A 25,406-nucleotide genomic window follows, 5' to 3' on the forward strand; every position below is an offset into this window, starting at 1 on the left:
GGCGGGCTGCAGAGAGTCAGACACAGCTGAGCACTCTCGAAAGGTGTGCAACACGCACTTTGACACGCCCACACACTGTGAAATTATCGCCCGGTCATGCTAGTGAACTTGTCCACCTCCTCATGTAGGTACCTTCTGTGTGTGGCGACATAGCCGAGATCTAGTCTCCCAGGAAATTTCCAGTACACGGCGCTGTGTTATAACTGGGTCACCACTCCGCATGCTGTCTCTCTAGGACTTATTCATATGCATCACAGAGCTCGGTACCTTTGACCAATGCACTGCTGGCGTGAGTGTAAACTAGGGTAGCCACTGTGGAAGACAGGATGGAGAGACAGTGGAAGACAGGATGGAGAGACAGTTAAAGGCAGAACCACCATACGATCCAGCTGTCCCAGTTTGGGGTATTTATCAGAGAGAAGTAAAATCATTTCTTGAAGCTCATTTTTTGAATCAGTTTTGAAGAGATGTCTACATCCCAATACTCATTGTAGAATTATTCACAATAGCCAGGATGTGGACGCTACCGGGGTCCGTCGGTGGACACCTGGATGAAGAGGTGCTGTGCATACATGATGGAATATTGTTCAGCCTTAAACAAGAAAAAGCGGGAAGTCCTGCTGTTTTCAACATCATGGGTAAACTTGGGGGATGTCGTGCTAAGTGAGATAAGTGAAAGTTGCTCAGTCATGTCCGACTATGGACTATACAGACCACGAAATTCTCCAGGCCAGAATACTGGAGTGGGTAGCCTTTCTCTTCTCCAGGGTATCTTCCCAACCCAGGGATCGAACCCAGGTCTCCTGCATTGCAGGTGGGTTCTTTACCAGCTGAGCCACCAGGGAAGCCCAAGAATACTGGAGCGGGTAGCCTATCCCTTCTCCAGTGGATCTTCCTGACCCAGGAATCAGACCAGGGTCTCCTGCATTGCAGGCGGATTCTTTACCAATTGAGCTATCAGGGAAGCCTAAGTGAGATAAGCCAGATACAGAAAGAAGCATTGCATGATCTCACTTACGTATGGAATCTAAAACCAACTGAACTCAGAACCGGAGGGTAGAATGGTGGCTGCCAGAGGCAGGGAGGTGGGGGACGGGAAAGCGGGGAGAACTCAATCTGTTTTTAGCAGTCTGGAGTTCGTAAGCTGCTTTAGGTCATTTTGTGAACGAAGCCAGGGGAACCGTACCAGCCAAGCGTCAGGCGAGAAGTAGAAGCGCCCGTGAGCTCACCTGAGTCCCACGGACCCAGCCGCCCCTCCCCTGCAACATGGTCCCAGGGGCTGGAGAGCTTGGAGGGGTGTGAAGCCCCCGCTGAGCCCCTCCGGGTGGGCGGCCCCCTGGGAGGTGGCAGAGCTGCTCGAGCCTGGAGAGACTGTCCTGTGGGCCGAGCCCAGGGCTCTGGTGCCCCACTCTGTTGGGGGCACTTTATAAGAAGCTGTCGGGGGCCCCTGAGGAGAGGGACCCTGCCCCCCCGAGCCGCACCCTGTGGGGAGGGGGTACCGATAGTGAGAGACAGCGCCAGGAAGTCAGGGACACCCAGTAAGCCGGCCACCTGCATGGGCCCAGGGTCAGCTCTGGGCACTTTGGACACAGGGGTCTGCCCACCCTCCGGGGGGTTTAGCCGGGCCCCTGACTCAGCCCTCAGGCTGCCTCCCCTGGGCGGGGGTGCTGTGTGTGTGAGGCCCACCCAAGCACTGTGGCGGGGGTCAGAGCTCTTGGGGACGGAGTGGACGTGGCCCAGGGCCCACACGGGTCTGGAGGTCGTCTGCACCGCCTCTTCCGGAATCTCTGCCCTGTGGGGAGCCCGTCCCTTCCCTCTGCTCCTGGCTCACGTGGGCCCTGCCTGGGGTCCCATGCCCCACGCGGTGCCTTGCATGTTGGACCGTGAGCCCCAAGAGCAGGGCTGTGACCTCCCCTCTTCCCAAGTCAGGGGGAGCCCTCACGCCGACAGCTGGCCCACCTCGCAGAACACCGCACCACCCCCCCCACCGCCGCCCCCTCAACTCAGAAGTCATCTGGGCCCTCACTGAGGTTCATCACCTGTGAGCTGGGGGACGCAGGCCTCGAGGAGCGCGCTTGGCGGGCTCCCAACTCCCATCACTCAGCACCCCAGAGCTCAGAAGACAGAGCCGGGGGGGTGACCCCCAAATGGGCTGCCCCTAAGTGGAGTAAGACAAGCTGGAAGGGGTGCGCTAATGCACTATTTTCTGCCCAGTGAAGCAGAAAAGCACTCTGGCTCGACACGGCCTCTGTGATTCTCAGCGGGGGTTCCTCAGCCCCCCACGGCCCAAGTCCCCTTTGTGTCGCTGCCCAGGCTCTGAGGAGGCTCCGAGGCAGCGTGAGTGGGCAGGCGAGGTGGCCCCTTAAGAAGGGCAGCGCGCCATTCCCTCACTGCAGGACTTATCAGTGCTTCTGAGGAGTTATGCGCCCTGGGATTCTCCCAGAAGGGGTGGAGCTTGTAGGTTTCAGGAAGTAATTTCTTCACAGAAACATCGTCAGGAGGCGCATTGTGCTCTGTGGGACCCAGTTTGGGAAAAGCTGCCCTACTGGCTGGTCTGCAAACAGCTGCCGAGACAGAGCAGGGGGTCCAAGCAGGACAAGGCGCGTGAACAGGAACAGGGCTTGCGGGGGTCCTGGGCTGCAGCCCCTCAGCTCGTGGGCTCCCCGTCCTGTTTGCCCCCACTCTTCACTCCCTGCCTCAGGCTTGCATTTAACACCTTCCCCTTCTTCCCTAGTGACCCCGAATCTCCCTAAAATCATCGCCCTCCACCCCCTTCTCCGATGGACACCCAGAGACCAGAGTCCCCAGCGCACTGCTCAGGGTGCCGGGCACGTCTGGCGCTTTGTAGTCGTGGGATCACGTGAATGTCTGTGTTCTGCCTGCCCCTCCTGCTGGCCTGTCAGCAGGGGCCGCAGTGTCACTGACCACATACCTGGCAGGCTGGCGGGCCAGCTCCGAGGTGGGCAGAGCGCAGAGCTGTACCTGGGCCGCCCATGCGCCGGGCCCAGGCCCAGACCCGGCCACCCTCCAGGGCTTGTGTACCAGGTGAGTGGTGTGGACCCCCCAGGGGGCACCGGGGAGGGGGCGGCAGCAGACAGGGCTGAGATGGGGGTGGGCATGCGTCAGAACCCTGGCTGTGCCCCCGCCACGCCCACGCCAGCCTGAGGCCACAAGCGTAGCTCTGCCCGTCTTGGAGCTTAGAGAGGCCATGCCACCCTCAGCCCCTGGCTCTGGCACCCTGGTGGCTCATCTTGGCCTGGGTGGCTGGGTGTGCATGTGGGAACTGGCCCCTTGGCAATTCCTCAGTGGGAGGAACAGGGTCCTGGGAAAGGCCGGAAGCTCCCTCTTTGCTCGCTGACCTCTGCCCAGCTCCTGCAGCGATGAGTAAGTAAATCATCTTGTTGTGATGATTTAAACTGTACACAAGCAGGATGGAAAACTCTGGTTGATGTGTTTGACCAGGAGGGTCTCAGAGGTGACCCAGACCGCCAGGGAAGGTGGGCCAGGAGGCACCAGGTGTGGTGGCCGGGGGACCCCCCCGCCCCACCACCACATGCCCTCAAGGGCCAGCAAAGCGGTGGCTTTGTCTCAGCTCATCCCGGTGGCCAGGAACTGCAACCCTGCCTCTCCCTGTCCTCGCCACCCCAGGCCACCAGAGTGGGACCTGCTTTGTCCCCAGGGTGCTAGCCTTGGGTAGGTGGCTGTGAGCTGTGCCATGCCAACTGTCCCCAAGCCCCCAGGCCTGAAACAGGAGCCGCAGTCCAGAGCCTGGGGTCGGCCCTGGGGGGCTTGCTCCCTCTGTCTCTCTCTCACCTTGGGGACCTGATTCCAAGGCAGGCTGCTGAGGGGGCGTGTGAGGGCAAGGTGGCTGCCAGGGGGCATGGCCAGGCCAGTGCTGCCCCACCCCATCCTCCCACTCCGGGTTGCTGTGACCCAAAGGTGTGGGCGCCATCTGGCCTCCGGGAGCTCATGTGTGCCAGGAGCCATGTGTGCCAGGGGCATGGGCTTCGGTCTCACGTCCCCCATTGCTCCCTGGGTAACCCTGGGGAGGCGGCTCCATGTCAGTGGAGCCGTCTCCTCCACATAAGCTGGAGAAGCCAGCGGGGGTGCTTGAGCAGAGGAACTGGCACAGACCTGGCGGGCAGGAGGGGCTGGTAAACGCTGCTTCTGTGAAAGCAGGTGAGCCCCACCCAGGAAGTCCTCCCGAGGCCGCTCTGGAGCCCTTCCTCCCTGCTGTTCAGACTGTCCTGCGCGCTCAGTAGGTGACACAGGGCCAGCCAGCCCTCCAGGGGGATGAGCGCTAGGGTGAGTGAAAGCAGGCCAAGCCCTGTTTCTAAGGACCCCGGATGGGACTCGGGTGCGGCCCGTCCTGTTTCTAAGGACCCCGGATGGGACTCGGGTGCGGCCCGCCCTGTTTCTAAGGACCCCGGATGGGACTCAGGTGCGGCCCGCCCTGTTCTAAGGACCCCGGATGGGACTCAGGTGCGGCCCACCCTGTTTCTAAGGACCCCGGATGGGACTCAGGTGCGGCCCGCCCTGTTCTAAGGACCCCGGATGGGACTCAGGTGCGGCCCGCCCTGTTTCTAAGGACGCTGGGTGGGACTCAGGTGCACCCCGTCCTGACCCTGGGGGCACCTGGGGTGGACGAGATGAAGACCCACCTGGGAAGACGTGAGAGGCACGGGGCGGGGAGGGGGGTGATGCTGTGGCGCCTTGGGAAGCAGAGACCTCTGAAAACAGACAGGGACCCTTGTCTCCCGCCCGGGGGACCTGCCCAAGGCAGCCCACCCATGTCACCTGCAGGGAGGCGTCCTCAGCGCCCTCCTTCCTCCCATCCTCCTAAATCTGTCAGAGCTGGCGCTCCCTGGAAACCACTCGAGGAAGAGCTAGAGAGGGTGGAGCAGGGGACGGGATGGGCCCCCAGACTGGTGCCCACCTGCAACCTCAGACATGACCTGACTTGCAAGTAAGTTCTTTGCAAACATAATTATTAATGGTTAAGGGTCTCGGATAAATTGTTTTAGGTTTAGGTGGGTCTTAAAACCAAGGACCAGTGTCCTTATAGGAGGAGGAGGGGACACAGAGGAGAGGGGCCATGTGAAGACGGAGGCAACGACTGGGGGGATGTGGCCACAGCTGAGGAACCACCAGCAGCTGGAAGAGGCAGGAAGGACCCTCCCCTGAAGCCTTAGGAGAGAGAATGAATGCTGGACTGGACTTCTGGACTCCAGGATGGTGAAAGAATAACTTACTGGTGTTTCAAGGTGTCCAGTTGGTGGTGACCTGTTACCATCGCCCCAGGACACTCATGGAGGGGAGTCCGCATAGAGGTTGAGGGGGGCAGATAGGAAGAAGCCAGGCCAGGGCAGACAGGATGGTGCAGTTGTAGATGTGGATCCCATTCAGCTGATGCACCCGCTGATACGGGGCAGAGAGGAGGGCCCCTCCGCAGAGCCAGGAAGCTCAAGGCCGGACAACTGCTGGGAGTGCAAACTACCCCGGGAGATAAACCCAAGAGAGGATTAAAAGACATCAGTGCTAAAAAGGAGAGCAACGGAGTGGAAGATCCACCATGGGGATGCCCTCAGAGGTGTACGCAAGGGTCGAGGGGAGGAAGAGAAGGTGCCAGCTATGGGGGCAGAGCGAGAGGGAGCAGGGAGGAGCCACTCCCTGCTCATCAAGACACAGCCACATGGCATCCTGGCCGAGAGGCAGGGGCGACCGGACTCCGTTCCAGCACTGCTGGCTGTGTGGCCTCAGGCAGATTACTTGTCCTCTCTATGCCTAGACTCTCATCTGTAAAGGGATAAAAGTAACTGTCCTTCATGCTTGTTGCGAGGAGTAAATAAAATACATGCCTAAGAAGCTCAGAACAGTTCCTAATGAATGGAAACAGTCAATGTCAGCTCTTTGTTATGAAAATAGAAACAGAAGTCAAAGATAGGCTAGAAGAAAATTCCCCAGGCTGCAGAAAGACCGTGCGTGAAGATCTGAAATGCACATCCCTGGTGGAAGAGAAACACGCAGAAACATAAAAATGAATTTGGGTATGTCTACACTATGAAATACCACAGAGCTGTAAAGAGAAAGCTAAGTGCTCATACCGACCTGGGAGACGCCTACAAAATACGCTGGTAATGGATTAAAACAAGCTGCAGAGGAAGTGCAGCAGTGCAGCCGATTTGTTAAAAGTCCTGGCCCTCCTTTCTCCTGCTGGACCGACACCGGGACACCCCCAGGAGGGGGGGTTGTGCAGGCACAGAGCTGGGAGCAGGGAGCAAAGAGCCTCGTTTCCGCAGCACCGGCGGCCCAGGATCACCTCATGTGATACTTGACAACCTGGAAGGGCGTGGGGGGCGAGCATTACCGAAAGGCCGAGTGAGCTCCGGAAGTCTCAGGGTGGCTGAAGGCTGACTTGGGTCCCTCCTCTGTGCCCTGCATGCTGTACCAACCCACTTGGAGGCCCAGAGTTCCCTGGGGTCCAGTACTGGGTGGGTTGGGACACCCAGGGGCCAGGGCTGACTTTGTAGCCAAGCAACACTGATGACTTCCAAGCTGGTGGATGACACAGAAAAAAAAAAAAAGTGCCCCATCCAATCCCATCTCTGCATCTTTGACAGAAAACATCTTCGGTTGCCAGGCAACAGCTGGGTGCCCGCACAGTTAGAGGGCAGAGCCAGCCCGGCTCCCTTCCTGGACACTGGCTTTCCCATGCCCTTCCCTGTCCCTCCTGAGTCACTGGCCTGGGTGGCCGAGTGTGGCCGTGTCCCTGGGTCTCTGCCAAACGTGCAGAGGCTGTCAGCAGAGTGACCGTCCCCTCCTGCAGCTCTGCTCTCATCACAGCTCCTCCATCAGCGGTCCCTCGGGAGGCGCGCCCTGAATTATGCATTTCTTATTGACCTTTCCGAACCACTTTGCCTTTCTTTGCATTTCGTGTGATGCCATCACTTGTTAACGGGAAGAGGGCCTTCAGGATGTAGGGCCAGTGGTCGGAGGGGCGCTGAGGAGCCGTCAGTCCGCTGCCTGTTACCAACGGTGTTTTCTTGACGAGAGAACTTTCTCTGCGTGCCCATGTGTGGATGTATGTGTGTGCGCACAGTATGTTCATGTGTGTGTGCAACAGTACATGTGTGTGTGTGTGTGTGTGCATGGAGACTGGATCTGTAAAGCAGATCCAGGAGGAGCTGGGCTGGCTGAGCCTGGGGAGGGGTTCCTGCCTGCCCTCTGGCCCCCCGCTCCCCCGTGACCCTGGGAGACAGTCTGAGCCCCTTTGGTCTTGTCCCGTCTCTTCGTTTCACGGATGGAGAAGCTGGCCCCCAATGGGGAAGTTCGGGTCCAGTGCTCAGTGGGGCAGAGCTGTGTGGGCAGTCAGGCGTCCAGCGTGTCCTGGGAGGAGTTGGGGAGTATTCAAGGTTCTTTTTGGGGAGAAAGAGTCACCTGATGTGAGGACTCTCCCCAAAGACCAGGCCAAGCCCTCTGGGAAGAGTTGTCCGTTTGTGTCTGGAGAACAAGGGGCTCCCGTCCCTCCCCACGGCAGGCACTGGCCGACAGCAGAAGTGGGCTGGCGAGGCGGCATGGCGATCAGGAACAGTGAGGTCGAGCCGACTTGGCAGCATTGACTGTGGAAGAGTCAGAAGTTTCCTTCACTGTTTCTCCCTCCCAGAGTTAGAGAGGGCTCGGGTTAGCGTGCCTGGTGGTCCTGGCAATGTGCCCCAGCACCTCTGCACATGCTGTGCCCCGGCCTCTCCAGGGGTACCCTTCTCCTGTCCCTCCTGGGGAGCTAGCTCAAGTCCTCCAAAGTGGAAGTGAAAGTCACTCTGTTGTGTCCGACTCTTTGCGACCCAATGGACCAATGGAATTCTCCAGGCCAGAATACTGGAGTGAATAGCCTTTCCCTTCTCCAGGGGATTTTCCCAATCCAGGGATCAAACCCAGGTCTCTGGTGTTGCAGGTAGATTCTTTACCAGCTGAGCCACAAGGGAAGCCCAAGAATACTGGAGTGGGTAGCCTATCCCTTCTCTAGCAGATCTTTCTGACCCAGGAGTTGAACCGGGGTCTCCCACATTGCAGGTGGATTCTTCACCAGCTGAGCCACCAGGGAAGCCCGAGTCCTCCAGGACCTGACTCAATCCTCCCTGGTGTCTTTCTCAGCTCCCCTGGGCAGCTCCATGTCATGCAGCACATCTCTGTCCCCCAGCACTTCTTGAACTAGCTCCTGCTCTGTTGGGATGTTTTCCTGTGTGTATAGTTGTTCGGAGAATCTGGGTACAGAGAACTGGTTATCGCCTCTACACACTGTTGTTGAGTTGCTCAGCTGTGTCCCACCCTGTGACCCCGTGGACTTCCCTGCCCTTCACCATCTCCCAGAGTTTGCTCAGACTCATGTCTATTGAGCTCATGATGCCATCCAACCATCTTATCCCGTCTCTCCTTTCTCCTCCTGCCCTTATGTTTTTAAACACTGGATCCTGAAAACAGTTGCCTGGGTGAGCCGGGTGGGCCCAGCGGAGGCATGGGGGGTGGGTGAAGCAGCTCCAGGGCACCAGCAAGTTCAGCTCTCCCGCCTGCAGGTCGTCTTGCCGGGGCTCTGTGGGATAGCTCAGAGGAGCCCCTCGTGGGGCAGCGGCGGGGCACTGCAGCACGGTTGCTCGGGCCCTGCTTCCCCTGCACGTTCTGCCCGATGGCCACGAGGTGGTGCTTCCAGGTCCCCAAATGGGCTGCGTGCCTGCTTGACCGTGGCACGTGGCTCCCCTCTGGAACACACGTCTCCGTCCACCCCAATCCCACCCACCTTTGGGCTCCCCACCGAGCCGCCCCTTCTCCAGGGGGCCTTTCCCCAGGCTGTGTGCACCCGGCCCCATCCTGCCTGTGGCTCCCAGACGTGGCAGCCCAAACCCGCTGACTGCGGCAGCCCCGAGCTCACACCGGACATCTGGATGCGGGGCCTGGACGGAGTCCACACCGGACATCTGGATGCAGGGCCTGGACGGCGAGGCGCCGGTGTTAGTGTTCCCCTCTGGACAGACAGACCAGCACACGCGCGGATGACGCTTTGCTCCTGTCCGGGGGTGGACTGTCTTCCTGTAGCCCCCTTCCTGCCCCCATCCAGGCCAGCCCCTCCCCTGCGCCCCTGGGTTCAGGCCAGCTTATTGAAGCGCAGGTGCCCAGGCCCTGCTTCGGGCTTCTGTGTTCTGGCGGGGACACCTGGGCAGTGATGTGGTCACTGCTCTGAACAGAGTAGCTCCCCTGCCGGTCCTGGCCCGCAGGCAGCCCATCACAGCTTAAGGTGGACCCTGTCCTGCGCATCCTTGGACCAGAGCCCATGTGCCTCCAGATGGGGGCTGGTGTGCTTTGGCTGAATGGATGCAGGATGCACCGGGTTAGCGAGAGTTTAAGTCACAGGGATGGTTTGATGACCCTGACGTGATTTCCATTTCTCACCGCAAGGCTGCTCCAGGCTCTTCCTTTTTCAAATAATCCTCTAAGGTGGTGCGGTGACCCCTTCTGAACACCGGTGAGCCTTCCTGAGCAGGCACTCAGGCCTCACGCTCCCACCCAGCTCCCTGAGTCAGCATCTTCAGCTCACCCTCAACCCTGTGTGCTCAGTCACTCAGTGGGGTCTAACTCTGTGACCCCAGAGACTGGCCCACCAGGCTCCTCTGTCCATGGGATTTCCTAGGCACGAATACTGGAGTGGGATTGCCATTTCCTTCTCCAACCCTTGACCCTAAGCTCTGACTTTCAGGGCAGTCTTGGGGGGAACCCGGAGCAAAAGTTGGGGTGCAGAGAGGAAGCCAGGTTCCCCTGGAGAGGTTACAATGGAGAGGAGACATGCGAGCCAAGGGGGTTCAACTTACTGCAGAAAACTGGATAGGAGCACAGCCTCTCCTTGCAAGTCCTGGCCATTAGGAGGCAGCCTGCAGGCTGGGCTAGGATAGGCTGATGTCCCGCCAGGCCTGCCAGCCGAAGGAGAGGGCTGTGCCCACGCCTTCTCATATTTTGTGACCTGGTGAAGCTGACCTGCCCCTGTTCTGCTCTGAATGACGCGTTCCTAAGAGGGGGATGTCAGCGGGTGAGGACCGACAAGGCATCCGCGGGGGAAGGACCAGAAGGAAGCCCCGAACGGTGACGTCATTATCAGTGTCCGTGGGGCTGACACGTGTTGAGTGCACACGAGTCTGTCTTTATCTCCGAGGTAGGTTGCTGTCATCTCCGTTTCAAAGATGTGGACGCTGAGACTCAGACAGGTTGTGTAATTTGCCCGGAGCTGCACAGATGCTAAAGGGAAGAGTCATAACTTGAGCCCAGGGAGGCTGATTCTAGAGCCTGGTACCTGCCATGCAGATGCTGGGGTGATGGTTCCAGAATCAGAAGGAGTCTGGTACAAGGAGGAAAGCGGGGACCCCATGAGGAGGGTCAGAGCAGGGCGAAGCATCTCACAGCTGGGAAAGTGCTGTGGCCAGCTCCCTCGTTTTGGCTACATTGAAGAGGGGACTCTTGCTGGGTCACCTGGCGGTGGTGGCCATGCCTGGCCAGCACCTGGGTCTCCGGAGCTCCACACAGCCCCCACACGGCGCCCCCTCCCACAGTGAGATCCCAGCTCCGCAGCCCAGGCTGCTTGGTGTCTGTTTGCTCATGAAAACAGCAGAGTAAGCAGTCCCTGAGATGTAATTAACTTCTCCTGGAGTAATTAAGAACGTGAACTATCCCAGACGGTCGTGGTTTCCTCACTTGGGGCTTGCGCTCAGCGTGGCAAGCGGTTCCAGGGACGGTTCCCCGGCAGACACCTGCAGGGAGCCGGAGGAGCATTCATCCAGGCCAGACCTGTGTCCACTTCTGCTCCAGGTCATCGGAGGACCCCACCATCCCAAACCAGACTGCACACCCTGTCCAGCTTTTGTGGACTCGGCAACGGGACCCAAGGGGTATTTCTGGAGACCTTCCCAAAGGAGCCATCCAGCCAGGTGGAAGCCCAGGCCCCCACAGCCCATCTGCTGCCGACCTCCTTTGAGAACTTAGCAGTCAACACTTGGGGGTGTGGTGGGCTGGATATGGGGGCGGGGCTGGGAGTCTTTCTGACGTCACACAGATTTCTTTGCAAACCCCACCCTACCTGGGGTTCTCAAAAGCAAGGGCACAGATGACTTCATCCATGCTGTGGGTTGCACTGTGGCTCCCCGCAAGAGACGGGTCTATGTCGTAATCCCTGGAACCTATAAATGTCTTCTTTGGAAAAGGGTCTTTGCAGAAGTAATTGAGGATCTTGAGATGGCAGCGTCCTCAAGTATCCTGCTGAGCCCTCAATCCAAGGACAACTGACCTCGTAGGAGAAAGAGGAGATTTGGACAGAAGCGGGAAGACAGAGGTGCGAGTCGGGGGCTGGGTGGACCACAGGGCAGAGAGCGAAGCCACGTGGCTGCAGATTCTCCCCTGGATGCGCAAGGGGAGTGTGACCTTCCTGGACTTCTGATTTCTGGCCTCCAGAATGGTGAGGTGATAAACTTCTGTTGTTTTAAGCCAACAAGTCTCTGGGAATTTGTTGTAGCAGCTGTGGGAAGCTAATACAGTCCACATACTGGATGTTTATAAATATTGCTTCCGGTATTTCTCTGCTCCTGAAGTTATACCATGCTTAGTGTCCTTTTGAAAACTTTTATCTTGAGATAATTGTAGGTTCACACGCAGTTTCAGAAGACAATGCAGAAAGCACCCTGCTTTCCCCTAAAGGTGACGTCCCGGGTGAGTAGGACACAGCGTCATAACCACCCCACTGACAGAACTCCCAGTCATGCAGACTCACCAGTGTTTCGTGCCCACCGGCCCCGTGAGTGCATTTCGTTTGATGAATTTAATCACACATGTAAGTTCCTGAATCCCCCAGCGCAGTGGGACACGGGCAGCCCTGTCACAGTCCCCCCTGGGACTGTGAGGCTCCTGCAGCCTCCCAATTCCTCCTGCTCCCTAAGCGCCATCACTATTGATCTGCTCTCTCTGTAATCTCATCATTGCAAGCAGGTTGAATACTGTGTCACCCTTTGAGACTGGCTTTCCCCCCTCATCATAATTCCCTTCGATCCCTCCCTGTGGCTGAGGGTACCAGTAATGTGTTGCCTTTCACTGCCAAGCAGTGTTCCATGGACGCGTGGACCACTACTTTCCTTATTTTTTGGTGATATTTGTGACAATTAGGCTTTATCTTATTTTGGGAGGGGCGCTGATTGTTTATCCAGTCACCCATTGAAGGACATGGGGGTTATTTCCGGGGTTTGGCTATCGTGAGTAAAGCCGCTATGAACACTACAGGATTTTGAATATCTGTCATTTCTCTGCGGTAAATGCCCAGGGGTAGAGTTGCTGGGTTACCTGGCGATGGTGTGCTTACTTTGGTAAGAAACCGCGTCCTCTCCCATAGCTGCACCTTCTGTGCCCCCACCAGCAGCGTACGAGGCTCCTCTGCGTCCTCACCCACGCTGGGGGGCATTCTCACTTTTGTCGTTCTGGTAGATACATGGGGAGTGAAGCCTCTCTGTAGCTTTAATACAATTCACTTTTGAAGAATGACTCTTCGCTATTAGACTGTCGGCCTTTTGGTGGGAGGAACTGTGGGTGGTTCGTCTTTTTGGCCGTGGTAGCTGGCTTCATCCAGCTCAGATTATTCAATGCTTGTGTTTAATGTCAGCGTTTAACGGTTCAACAGGGCCATGCTGGAGGAGCCCTCAGGCCCCTCGGGCTCGCCAGTAGGGTCTGTGTCCTGAGGATGTGCCCTGAGCCATGGCCACCAGCAGCTGTGAAGCCAGTGTCAGCCGGTAAGGCTGCGAGACCCAGGGTGGGAGGGCAAGCAGGTGCCAGGTGCGCTAGGAACCATCTCAGCTTGTCCTCACAGGGGAGGCACAGAGACTGACTGAGTTGTGGCTTACAAACTTGAGCAGCTTTCAGTGACGTTAACGAGAAAAAATGCAGCTTCAGATGTTAAAATGCGGGGCGGTCACCGTGTGGGGACCAGAGCGCAGGGCAGCGCTGGCTGGACCCCCAAGCCCGTGTGTAGGAGCCACGTCCTTGCTCTGGGCTTCATCCTGGGAGCGCTCCTGACTGCTCGCCTCAAGGGCGGATTTTCAGCCCACCGTTTGTCAGCTCTTCTTCTTTATGGACAAATTTTAGGGCCACTCATTTCCCTAAAATTTTAAGCTGCATCTGTACATTTTGATATGCAGCCTTTACATAACTTTTCAGCTCAACCTAGACATCATATTAAAAAGCAGAGACATTGCTTTGCCAACAAAGGTCCATCTAGTCAAGGCTATGGTTTTTCCAGTGGTCATGTATGGATGTGAGAGTTGGACTGTAAAGAAAGCTGAGTGCTGAAGAATTGATGTTTTTGAACTGTGGTATTGGAGAAGACTCTTGAGAGTCCCTTGGACTGCAAGGAGATCCAACCAGTCCATTCTAAAGGAGATCAGTCCTGGGTGTTCATTGGAAGGACTGATGTTGAAGCTGAAACTCCAATACTTTGGCCACCTGATGCGAAGAGCTGACTCACTGGAAAAGACCCTGATGCTGGGAAAGATTGAGGTCAGGAGGAGAAGGGGACGACAGAGGATGAGATGGTTGGATGGCATCACCGACTCAGTGGATATGAGTTTGAGTAGGCTCTGGGAGTTGGTGATGGACAGAGAAGCCTGGTGTGCTGCAGTCCATGGGGTTGCAAGAAGTCAGATATGATTGAGTGACTAAATTGAACTGAACTAAAGAATTTCTCAATAAAATAGTATTTTTAAAGTTTAATCTACATGTCTTGAATTATTTAGAAATGTGCTTGTAAATTTCCAAAAAGTATATTGCTTTTATGATGGATTTCTAACTTAATTGAATTATGGTCACAGAAAGTGTTCTGTTTGAAATTGATATTTAAGAAGTCTTTGAAATTTGCCCTAGTATCCGGTCAAGTCTCATTAATAATGCACACCTACTTGAGAAGAGTATGTATTTTCCAGTTGTTGGGTGGAGAGTCACTGGTGAATAATGGTAAAAGTTCAGTTCACCAGGAGGACAAAGTTTCTAAACAAAATGGACCTGAACTTTTACCATTATTCACCAGTGACTCTTTCCTTTTCATAATATTTTAGCCTTCAAATCTGTTTTTCCATATATGTGGCTAATATTGGTCTGATATATTTCTTTTGCAACTTTTTAAATTTACGAAAATCTTAAGTACTTTTAGACAAACTATAACTGGATTAAAATTAAAAAGTCAAATCTGACCGTTTCTGAAGTGTTGAATTCTGTCCCTCTTGCTGGTAAATTTTGAATTGTTTTTACCCTCTTATTTTGCGGTTTCTCTTTCTTCTGCATTTCTCACGCTCCTTCCAGCCTTCTTTTGAATTGATTTCATGTTTACAATCCCCGTCCCCTCCTCTGTGTCTTGAACTCTACAAAGCTACAACCTCTTTTGTCCCTCTGGTGGTTACCCTTAGAATTTAACCTGCAAACTGAACTCGGAAACTAGACTCAGTGGAACCCTCTTCCCCCTTCTGAACAATCCAAGAAACTTAGACTATTTTGCATTTAATTGTGGGCTTCCCAGGTGATGCTAGTGATGAAGAACCTGCCTGCCAATGTAGGAGGCGTAAGAGACACAGGTTCAATCAATGCGTCAGGAAGATCCCCTGGAGGAGGGCATGGCAACTCACTCCAGTATTCTTGCCTGGAGAATCCCCATAGATAGGGGAACCTGGCGAGCTATGGTCCATAGCGTTGCAAAGACTGAAGTTGCAAGACTGAAGTGACTTAGCACGCTCGCAAATTTAATTGTGTATTGCTGACAGCGTTATTAGGCTTCATGTTTTATTTCTGTCTTCCACCTAATTAGGATTTATTATGATGATTTTAATGTCAGTGTGTATTTAGAATTGCTACATTTTAGTCTTTACTTACCCCTTCTCCATGCCACCCAGGACCTCCATTCTGGAATGTTTTCCTTGACAGCTTCTCCAGGGATGCATCTGTGGGTGGTAGACTCTGGTGGTTTCTGCATGTTCTAAGATCCTGGAGCCCAGGACGCGAGCCAGTGCCATGAGACTCACAGTAGCCGTGTACATGAGGGACGTCCACCCCAGACGACGGTCACCGTAAGGATGCTTAGGTGTTAAAGGCCTCACGGAAACATGAAGAAGGTCAGGGTCCCCTTCCCTTGAATTCTCTGTGTGGCTCGATGGCCAGCAGAGGGCCCAGGACTGGGTTCGGGTCTCTGCCACCCCCTGTAAGTGGGCGGGGCTGGGCTGCAGGAAGAAGAGCTAGACCTGGCTGTCCCGCCGCGTGGAGCCCCTCCACCCCCAGGGGGGTTTGTCTTTCCATGTCTTCACCCTGGGACTAGTCCCCTCCACTGAGTGGCCGCTGTGGGTCCAGAGTCCAAATTTGCCAGGTCTCCAGCACAAAGGAGCAGGCTGGTCCAGCCCTGGTCGAGGGAACGTGGCAGGCCTGACCTCCTACCACCTGGACCCCTCACTGGTACCTCCTCTCTGACGCTCGTCTCCTCGCACTCCTGGTGGTGAAGCCTGTGGGTGGAACCTGCACTTCCATCGCTTCTGCCCTGCTTGAAGACGCCAGCAAATACAACGTGGACATCAAAGCAAAGAGCTGCCTGAGCTTTTGAGATCCATACAAACTGATTGTCTTCCCCCGAAGCAGGCTGTCATTTTCCCTTACTTAAAGAGGGGTGACTTATGGAATATAAATTGGAAGAGAAGTTTATCTGGATGAATGAGGTTTGGCTGGTGTGAATAATTGCTGTATAGGAAAAGAATTTCAACCTCCTTTGTGCCTCCTGGCAAATTCTGCTGATTTAGGAGGATGAAGGAAAATTTCAAGATAATTGGGCGCGTGGAAAGTAGACTTGGTCAGCAGAACAGGCTGAAAGTCAAGAACGGAGGTGTGTTCCTGGCTTACCACGGGCTCTCCGGGGTCACGAGTTCATAATTTCTACTGTTGCCCTGAGGCTCTCATGAGCCATGAGAAACACGTCTCAAAATAGCTCAGCTGGTACTGAGAACCCAACCATAGCTACCTGGGGCCTTGGTCCAATTTTAGGCAAGAGGGCTTCGCTCTGGTGCAGAGGAGCAGAAGGACTCTGCACATGGATTTGAGACCCAGGTCTGCTCCAGCTCCAGGGCCCTGGTCAGGCCACTCACCCTGAACCTGAATCCATTTCCAAACACCCATTTGTAATAGAAACACCTTCATTTTATGAGACATCAAAATTTCTCATTTGGAATAAATTGAGGAGGATCAATAGTGAAGTGGATAAAGGAATATGCTCTCTGCAGGGCAGCTTAATGGACACAGGGCTCAGCCATGTTTAGAACAGATACTTCTAGCCGGAGTACAGTGGAAAAGCGCCCACACCTCCATGTCAGGGGAGCGTGGGATCACACGATGGACGTCTCTATGCAGCCTCCGCCCGTGTGGAACAAGAGGTCCTTGCCAGGGCCCAGAGTCTCCATGTCCCTCTCTAGGCCGTCCGACCCCACCTCCTCAAAGGCAACCACTGTCTTGCCTTTAAACATTTCTACCTGCTGCATAACTGACGGTGCACACTACATGTTCTTGTAACTCTAGTGCTTTGTAAGCATTTTTGTTGGTGGGCTGTAGCTATGCTGTATGGAGCAGTGGTTCGCCCCTGTGTTTGTCGGTAAAACGGATGCACTAACCCCCACAGGTGGGTTCCGGTGAGGACGGGACGAGGTGGGCCACGGAGGCCCAAGAGGAGGGCGCACAGAGACCGTTGCTCCGACACAGTACCCGGGACCCTCCTTCCCATAATAGCACGGACCCTGGGGTTGAAGGCTCAGTATTCAGGATTCTGAAACTCAGTCGCAGGACAGACCCTGGGGTTGAAGGCTCAGTATTCAGGATTCTGAAACTCAGTCGCAGGACGGACCCTGGGGTTGAAGGGTCAGTATTCAGGATTCTGAAACTCAGTCGCAGGACGGACCCTGGGGTTGAAGGGTCATTATTCAGGATTCTGAAACTCAGTCGCTTCCTGCATTTTCAGTGGTTTCTCAGTGAACTCGGAGCCGACCTCGCCAGCTTCCGAGGAGATTCTGGGGGAATGTCCCGGACCCCCTGACCTGCAGGGCTTTCGGAGCCTCTGGTCAGGCTGTTCCTCCCCCGACCTCCCCTTGGGAGGTCACCTCCCGGTGACTGCGGCAGGCTTCCCTCCAGCCTCCCTCCCCGACCCTTGGGAAACAAAGCGCAGAGAGGAGTCCCTGTGAGCTCCTGGGAGGACACGATCCAGTGTCTTGGACCCAGTGACTCTGAACGTGATGCTGAGCCCGGTGGGGACCAACTGTGTTTCACCCCAAATTCCAAACAAGAACAGGAGGCCGGCTGGGCGGCCTGCGGCCCCCCGGGTTGGGGCTCAGCCATCAACTCTGCTCAGAGGATGCAGCGGAAGACTCCGCTCCTTTCCAAGCGGGAAAGGTAGAGGGTCTGGCAGGGCCACACATTTCCTCCCCGTTTCCCCTCGCGGCAGACCTGCTCTGTTATGCGTCCAGTGGGAATTCTTTTCATTATCTTCCCTCTCAACTTAATTAATCCACGTTCCGTAATGAACCTTGAAATTCCTATTAAACACATCATTACTGATCAGCGCACGGCTGGTGGGGGCTGGCGGGGGCTTCTTACAGCTGCGCAGGGTGTTTGGGTGTGCGGGGCCGTCTTGTCTGAACCAGGCCCCTGGGGCCAGGTGGGGCTCAGGAGCGGTCCTGGCACCCCACCTCTTCCCGGGAAGGTCAAGAGTGACCTGTGGGGTGGTCGCCCCCCTGGGTGTGACGCTCACCAGCCTTGCCCACAGGGCTGGCGGCTCCACCTGGCCGAGGCCTCCTGCTGGGCTTGGTGGGGTGGGGTGGGTCAGGACTGACCCATGGATCCTGCCTCCACCTCAGGAAGAGGCTGTCTCACGACTGGTCTGGATGACGTGACAACAGTTAGGGTGGATCCCCAGAGTGACCCCTCTGAGACTCAGTTTGGGGGACTGGCAGGACAATTTGCATTTACACCTCTCCCCGCTCTTTCCCTGGAGAAGGAAATGGCAACCCACTCCAGTGTTCTTGCCTGGAAAATCCCAGGGATGGAAGAGCCTGGTGGGCTACAGTCCACGGGGTTGCAAAGAGTCGGACACGACTGAGTGACTTCACTTCACTTCCGCTCTTTCCCACGAGGCTGCCCACTGACACTGTGGGATTTCCACAGACAGGATGGGCAGGTGGGCACCAAGCTAGACTCCTCTGTGCAGTTCTGGGCCCCCTCTCAGCCCTGCCCACCTCCTGCCTGGGCCCAGGGTCCCAGCTGTGACCTGCAGCGCCAAGAACAGCTGCTCCTCAAGGTCCATCCACCCGTTCCCACGTCTTCCCTGGATCACACTGCATGACCCCGAGAGAGACCAGCTCATTCTCTTCTCCCCACGATGTGGGAGCTCTGGGTTCGATCCCTGGGTTGGGAAGATCCCCTGGAGGAGGGCATGGCTACCCACTCCAGTGTTCTTGCCTGGAGAATCCCATGAACAGAGGAGCCTGTCGGGATACTGTCCATGGGGTTGCAAAGAGTCGGACACGACTGAGCTACTGTTTCAGTTTAAAGTACAGCTGTGACCATAGCCCTTGAGGTGCCCAGGGACCTCTCACCCTTGGCCTGCGGGCTCCTCTTGTGTTCTCTCTCCACCCTCCTCCCATTCCCCTTGTCAGTCTCCTCTCACAGAGGAAGTGGAAGCTTCCAGAGGCTCCTTCATGCTCCCTTCCTGACCTGGGGCCTCCTGCCCACTGCCCTCTCGTCACAGGGTCCCTAAGCCTCTGTCTCGGCGGTCCTCCTGGGCGTGGCCGCCTCCTGGGTTATAAGGTCATGCCCATCTGCACACACACTGTCCCGCTCTCTCCCCGGGAAAGCGCCCTCACCCCACCTTGCCCTCTGGTTCCATCCTGCCTCCCCTTCCACACGCAGCCCCTGCTCAGCGGGGCCTCTGTCCCATCCCCGCAGAAGTGGTTCTGCTCAGGGATGAGGGCCAGAGACCCTCCTACCCATGCTGGCTGCTAGGGCTCGTCCTCCAGGATCTGCCCTGAGTCCTTGGCTTGCCCTTTGCCATCCTACTTACTAACTACTCCTGAGCGGCCCCTGTGGTTTTGCGACAGCCTTCCCATCTCGAAATCTTCAACTGAACCATCTCTGCAGAGCGCCTTTGCCTTGTGGGGTCACGTGTTCACAGGCTCCAGGGGTTCGGATGTGGGCCTCCTGGGGAGCCACCACTCTGCTGACCGTAAAGTGGGGGCAGGAGAGGCAGGCCGGCATGTGTGCAGGGCTGGAAGGCTGGTGCGAGGCCTCTGAGGTGGAGCGGGGGTGAGCTTCGTGTCAGGGTGGGTCCCCCACTTCCTGCGGCTGTCCCACTCTGAAAAGAGGTATCTTCCTCTCTCCACGTCTCTGCTTCCCTTCACCACTGACAATAGGCGCTGGTTCTGGATGGGGCGGTGGCTGCTGGGGATTTTAACCCTCCTTCCCACCCTTCAGAGGAGCTCCCCCTGCCCTCGCAAGACCCCCATCCCCACCAGTGCAGTGGGTCAGCACCACAGTCCTCAGTGGAGAGGCGAGCGGCAGTGACTCCCTTCTGCACAGCTTTGCGTGACGGTGGGACACTGTGGGTCAGAAATCACTGTTACAACTGAAAAAGAGTTTCAAAACATTCTTGCATGTGGGTCAGCCTACCCCTTGCACTTTCCTCAAAAGGGTGGATGAGAGGACCCCAGGAGACAGCAGGACCCTGGCACCATCCTGGGTAAACTGGCCAGCTCATTTAAGCGCCTGAATGCTGTAGTTTGATCTGTCTCAGTGAACACACACGCACGCACACGCACGCACACGAGCGTGCACACACACGCATGCACATGTGCACACATGCACTCACAGACACACACATGCACGTACTCACACATGCGCACACACGCACACATGCATGCAGGCGGGGTGTTTCCCTTCGACTTGCAAACACCTTCATAGAACAAGAGACCGATAAAGTCTTCAGGTCCAAAGTCCGATGTTCTGAATTAGATCTGGATGATGAGTGTCCGCAGGCTCTTCTGGAAGCTAGAGCCGAGGGAGCGTCTCCTCTCTGGAAGGGTGTTCAGGCCTCTACCTGCCCCGGACGTGGCCTCCGTTTGTGTCTCAGGAAGTCATCACGGCTCCAGAGGAAAGCCAAGCTCCAGGGCTGCTGCCGGACGATGTGCAGGCGGTCAGGGGCGCCTCCTCATTGGATGGCTCGCCTCTGCTGTGTGTCTGGAGAATAGGAAATTCATGGTTTCTCTGTATGTGGGATGGAGTGGGTCACCGCTGGCCGGCCTCTGTGAGCGCCAAGACGCTCCAGCTACACAGCCTGTGGCTCTCGCTGTGCTCGTCATGTCAGACAGCGGAGCGCAGACTTGCACGGTGTCCGTGAATGTGAGGGCCGTGCGCCCAGGGTCACAGACGCAGGCAGCAGGGGAGATGGCATCCAGCTTGTCTTCATTTTCTAATAAGGAAGCACACAGGTCTCACTTGGGCTGAAAAGCTCCTTGTGTGTTTTATACTGAAATTTTATGTTGGCTAAACTGTAGATGTATATGAATATTTTAGCAAGAGTTCAGTTCAGTTCAGTCGTTAAGTTGCGTCCAACTCTTTGCGACCTCATGGACCACAGCACACCAGGCTTCCCTGTCCAACACCAACCCCTGGAGTTTGTTCAGACTCACGTCCATTGAGCCGGTGATGCCATCCAACCATCTCATCCTCTGTTGTCCCCTTCTCCTCCTGCCTTCAATCTTTCCCAGCATCAGGGTCTTTTCCAATGAGTCAGTTCTTCCCATCACGTGGCCAAAGTATTGGAGTTTCAGCTTCAGCATCAGTCCTTCCAGTGAATATTCAGGACTGACCTCCTTTAGGATGGACTGGTTGGATCTCCTTGCAGTCCAAGGGATTCTCAGGAGTCTTCTCCAACACCACAGTTCAAAAGCATCAATTGTTTGGCACTCAGCTTTCTTTATGGTCCAAGTCTTACATCCATACATGACTACCGGAAAAACCATAGCTTTGACTAGAGGGACCTTTGTTGGCAAAGTAATGTCTCTACTTTTTAATATGCTGTCCCGGTTGGTCATAGCTTTCCTTCCAAGGAGCAAGAGTCTTTTAATTTCATGGCTGCAGTCACCATCCACAATGGTTTTGGAGCCCAAGAAAATAAAGTCTCTCTCTATTTCCATTGTTTCCCCATCTATTTGCCATGAAGTGATGGATCTGGGTGCCATGATCTTAGTCTTTTTGAATGTTGAGTTTTAAGCCTACTTTTTCACTCTCCTCTTTCACTTTCATCAAGAGGCGCTTTAGATCTTCACTGTCTGTCGTAATTAATATGCTTGGAGGAGTGTTAATTTTATGTATGTTATCCAGAATTTTGAAATGTTAAATAGATAGAAACTAGATTGACAGTTATTATGAACATGTTGGTAGAGAGTGAGCTGTCTAGATAACTTTGGAAAGGCATCAGATTTTTTCCAAATAAACATTTCAGTAATAAGACCAGGCAGATTAATGGGCAGTAGATCCTATTACAATTCTAGTCCTTGTAGGTTTTGGGGGGAGGAATGCTATCTTTTATAAAACTAAACAAAAAGATAACCTTTGCAAACTGCATCTGCTTTTCAGTGTCTTAAGAAAAGCTAATGGTATTCTTTGCATTTTATGAGGCTGAATTAAAAACAAGATGTCAATTTCACCTCCTTGGATCTTGATGAAGAAAATCCAAAGTCATCTCTATCAACATCGGTCACGAAGCATCTGTGGTCCGGACATTCCCGATTGTGAGGAGCTGGGAGGGGGGCCTAGAGCAGGAGACGAGCTGCGTGTGTCTCCAGGGAGGGGAGCACGGTCTCTGGGTCACGTGTGTGCCTCGTGACCACAGCTGCAGTCTTAGGTGCTCAGAAAGCTGTTTCAGTGCAGTCAGCTCTGCAGGGCAGGACCACTGGTTCTGTTGCTTCACCAACGTCCCGAAGCACCCACAGCAGGGCCAGGTCCATAACGGGTTTCCAGTAAGTGTCTGTGGCACGAGTGGAATCATTCTTGTACCACGCCAAGCTCTGCAAATATTCCATTATAGTGAATATTTAACTGTAATATTCGCTGTACTACCGCCAGAAACACTTCTGGTTTCCCAGGTTAGCTGGGGTCCCAGGGTTTCCTCTGACTCAGCGTGGGTTCATGCTCCTGGCCAGCCAGCCTCAGGCTCACGTGGGTGCTCCGGGCACCTCTGGTTCTGGGGATGCATCCTCCAGTCACGGGAGGCATCTGCATGGCGTTAGGATCCTCGGGCACTTCCCCTTCTAGGACTCCACCTCCTCATATGACACCTGGGCAAGTGATCTGGGGATTTCTGGGTGGAAGTTTGGGGCCTCTGAGTGAGAAGGGTTGGGCTCCCCTCCTGCCAGAGCCACACAGCCGGGGCTTGGGGCAGAGCCCCTCAGACTCCACTGTGCTGATCTGCTAGGACCATCTTTTCCTAGAGAAACGGTGTGCCTCATCTTCCTTCCCTCCTCCCTCCATCTTCCCCTTCCTCCCACCCATCTTCCTGGGAGCCCAGGCCATCCCAGGCCTCGTGCTCAGCGCTGGGACCATGAGCATCAGATGTGAGCTCCTGAGGACCCTGCCCACGTGGATGCCCAGTTGGAAGGTGAGAGCCGCGTGCCAGCATGGAATTTCTGGGCAGTGCAGTGAGAGCTTCTTGGAGCCAGGTGACGTGCTGGGAGGCTCCCCTCTGTGCGGGATTATGGGGTGCTGGCGGGGACACTGGGGCCGCAGGCGGAGATGGGTGAGGGTCTTTGGGTTGGGGGGCAGCATCCAGGAAGATGTAGCTGTGGGATCCTCTGTGTGCCAGGGGATGGGGCAAACTGGTGAGGGGTGACGGAGGCACAGAGAGGGCACCTATGCCAGCCTGCAGCCCTGTGAGAGAGGGGACCACACTGGACCTCATCTCTCCCGCCTCCTCTGGGTTCTGTGCTTGGCCTGGACGGGCAGAGTTGCTCTTAGGAGTTTGTGTGAGTAGGTTTCCAGGTCTGACATCCTGCCCAACCTGGGACCCGGTTGGGGCAGAGCCTCTGGGGCCAGGGCTGTGCTGTTCCTCTCCTCGGGAACTTAAAGTCTGCAGCCTGAACTCCCGACCTGAGCCCACACTGGGTCCCACCAACCGACCACCCCAGCATGTGGACGCTGCGAGCCTGGCAGTGCTCTGCTGTGAAGTCTCACGTGGAGATGCTGGTTACAGGAAGACATTCCATGGTGTCTCCCAACACTTGGAAGCAGCCCTGTATCTCAGGCAACCCTCGGGGGCACGAGCCTTTCCAGAAGAAGGCCTGCCTTGTCAGTGACGCCCTGCACGATGTCAGGCCTTTGTGCCCTCATGGGCTCCAGACCTCCTTTGTCATCCTTCCTGAGCTCAGGCAGGTTTAGGACACTTTCCAGATGACTGTGTTATGTGGCGTGTGGCTGGTGAGGAAGCTGCCAGCCCCGGCCGGGGGAAGAACTGGGCACTTCTCTCTGTCCCCACAGCTGGCGTGACCTGAGGCTACCTTGTAACGGTCGGGCTCCAAAATCCACCTAGCTATTTACAAAGGGTAGATCGGCTTCCTCGGCGAGTGCCGGTGGACACTTGCCAGATGGTGTAATAGGTTGTGCCCCCAGGACACCCGCGCCCTGGACTTCTTTCTCATGAAGCCGGTGTGAGGTCCCTCGAAGGACACCCTGAAAAAATAAATAAGTTCTTGGAGACCTTTTAAAGGAAGGCAAGCATAACAGCTAAATGCAATATGAGATCCTGGAACAGAAAAAGGACATTTGTTGGCAAACATGAAGTCCAAAGAAAGCCCACGGTTTAGCTAGTCCTACGGCACTAAGGTTGGTTTCTCAGTTCTGCTCATTGCGTCCTGGGCGATGGAAGATACTGGCTTTAGGGGGAGCTGGGTGAATCGTGTGCAGGCACTCTCTCTGCTGTTTTTGTGACTTTTAAAGAAGTTTAAATGTATTTCAAAGTAGACTTTAAAAAAATCATGCTACTGGCTCTGGAGGTTTCTACAGATTTTACAAGTTGCAAACCCCAGGGAGCCCCATGACCTCTCTCATCTCTGCCTCGCCCCACTGACCCCCGAAGCTTGGAGCCAAAGGGGAGCTTGTGGCCAGGGACACAATATCGCCTGGTGAACACTCTAGGAACACCCTCCCTCCCCCGCCCCTGCAAAGCTCTGTTGGCTCAGAAATTCTGAACAGGGTGGCTCGGCCAAAGGGGAGGGTGATGAGGAATCTGCAGTGATGGTGGGTCTACGGACGTGGCTCTGTGATTGGTCCTGACGTGAGACGTCGGCACCGGGGACCCAGGGGCAGCGGGGACGGAGCAGGAGTGGACACTGGAGAATCCCTGCCCCGGGGTAAGGGGCAGGTGGTGGTGGAGGCTCCTCCGGGCAGGTGGTGCAGGGCCGGGTCCTGAAACGGGCAGGCGCCCCCAGGCAGGGGGTGACATCCCAGGACCGACTCAGGTGGAACATCCGGGGCTGAGCCCCAGGGGCAGGCATGAGTGGGAGGGGGGCTGTCAGAGACAGAGGATGAAACAGCAGGAACAACATGTGTGGTTGTTTGTAGCAGAACCGCCCATCGAAAGGCAGAGTGGTGCCTTTAGCTGAGCCATCCCCGTTAAGAATTTCTGAACCCACAGATCTTTGCTGGGGGTGGGGGTCCCTTGTCGGGGCTGGAGCAACGAGCTGCAGGGTGGAGACCCTGGCCAGGGACAGACGGACAGGCAGATCTGCAGGGAAGAAAGCCCAGAAGCAAACCCAGGGTCCTCAATCATTGACTCCATGATTACGGGGATGTTTCAAGTCCGTGGCATAAGAATTGACTGGTCATTCAGTGGAATTGGGGCTGCTGCTTGGGCCTCTGGAGAAAGATGAGGTTAGAGTCTTTACAGCTTGTTCTAGATGCGTTAACATGCTAAGTCTAAATAGTTAGAATTCCCATACTCTCAGGAACATAGACGTCAACAGAGGCAAAACCCACGACACAGACGAACAGCTTCAACAACACGAGGCCCTCCTTGCACCCACGACACGGGTCAGGGTAGGTGCCCCCATGCGCAGGGTCTGATGCGGAGACGAGTAGGCAGGACGCTTACTCAGGGGAGCTCCGGGGAGCACAGGGAGGAAGGGAAGGAGAGGGCAGGTCTGGGGCCCAGCCGAGCCCAGACAGAGGCCTGAAGCAGGCGGCCCTTCAGGGGCACCATGATCTGGGGTGGGGGCTGGGCGGTAAGTCCCTGCATCCACTGGGCATCACAAGAGCCAGGATGGGGCACCAGAGCA

This window comes from Bos indicus, chromosome 3, assembly GCF_029378745.1.
Source record: "Bos indicus isolate NIAB-ARS_2022 breed Sahiwal x Tharparkar chromosome 3, NIAB-ARS_B.indTharparkar_mat_pri_1.0, whole genome shotgun sequence".
Taxonomy (NCBI): domain Eukaryota; kingdom Metazoa; phylum Chordata; class Mammalia; order Artiodactyla; family Bovidae; genus Bos; species Bos indicus.